Source organism: Brassica oleracea, chromosome C1 (genome assembly GCF_000695525.1).
Source record: "Brassica oleracea var. oleracea cultivar TO1000 chromosome C1, BOL, whole genome shotgun sequence".
Classification (NCBI taxonomy): Eukaryota; Viridiplantae; Streptophyta; class Magnoliopsida; order Brassicales; family Brassicaceae; genus Brassica; species Brassica oleracea.
In genome coordinates this window covers 24,137,270-24,138,768 of record NC_027748.1, presented here as the reverse complement: position 1 = coordinate 24,138,768, position 1,499 = coordinate 24,137,270, and positions in this window count along the sequence as shown.

Genomic DNA, 1,499 nt, shown 5'->3' with positions numbered 1-1,499 from the left:
ATACTAATCAAGAAAACCCAATATAATCGTAACATGTTTATATAACTTAGTCGTAATGTAAAACATTAAAACCCAAAACCCAGCCGTATTACAAAACATTAAAACCCAATTCTTTTCATCGTCACTCTTGCTCTGTCATTCCGATTCATTTCGTCATCCTTGTTCTCCGTAAACTGGTGGAGTGTCGTTCGTTGAATACATATCTGTTGTTGCGAATTCAATCTGTTGTTCTCAATTCATTCAATCTGTATTCATCGAGTACAGACTTTGCTAATTCTTCATGTTTTGTTTTCTCATTTAAATGCAGAACTCTACACTCTCTTCTGTCGGCGTTGAATACATATATGTTTTTCTTCATCCAGTTACCATAAACAATAATTACCGGATCCATAAGATCTCGGAGAAAGATGGAGAATAAGATGAAGAAGATAGATATATAGATGGGAAATCGGCTAATTTATACGTCAACAGGGGCTAACGGTCCCGATCAGCACATAAACATGTTACCTGTGCGAAAACATACATCAATTAGTATAAAATTCAATTTTCCATACATGAACTTACAAAATTGGGTTTTAACATACACTGACTTAATTTCTGTTAGTCAAACGTTACGGAATAAGAGTTTTCATTAACCGGTAACATGAAATTGGCCAATTCCTACATCAACAGGGGTCAACGGTCCCGATCAATACATAAACACTTTACATGTGCGAAAACATACATCAACTAATACAAAATTTAAATTCAATACATGAACTTTTAAAATTTGGTTTAACATACATTGACCTAATTTACACTAGTCCGACATTACCGAACATAAATTGTATGTCACGTGTTGATTAAGTGAAGTTTTTATGGTATTATGTGGTAAATAAACCGTATTACGTGATAATTAATCGAGAAATATAAATCATTTAGGCCAAATGATTTTGTTCTAATTAAACCGTATTACGTGGTAATTGACTGAGAAAAAATAAATCATTTAGACCAAACGATTTTGTTTTCGTGTAACTCATTAGTTAGTTTTTTTCTTTATTTTTTTGTTCTTCGACTTTTTCGGCAAAAAACTTGATACATAAAAAAAAACAAAGAACAAAATCGAATAGAAAAAAACGAGAATGTCTAGCTTATCCAATCATAATTCCTCTTTTGTTCGATAAGTTAGACATTCCCGTTTCCTTATGTTCGATTTTTTCCTCTGTTGTCTTCTCTGTGTTAGATTTTTTGCCGAAAAAGACGAAAACCAAAAAGTTAAAGAGAATCTAACTGATGATTTACACGAGAACGAAATCGTTTGGCCTAAATGATTTATTTTTCTTAGTCAATTACTATGTAATACGGTTTAATTAGCACATAATTTAATAAAAATCTCACTTAATCAACATGTGACAGATAATTTATCTTCGGTAATGTTTGACTAGTGAAAATTATGTCAATGTATGTTAAAACCAGATTTCAAAAGTTCATATATTGAATTTAAATTTTGTATTAGTTGA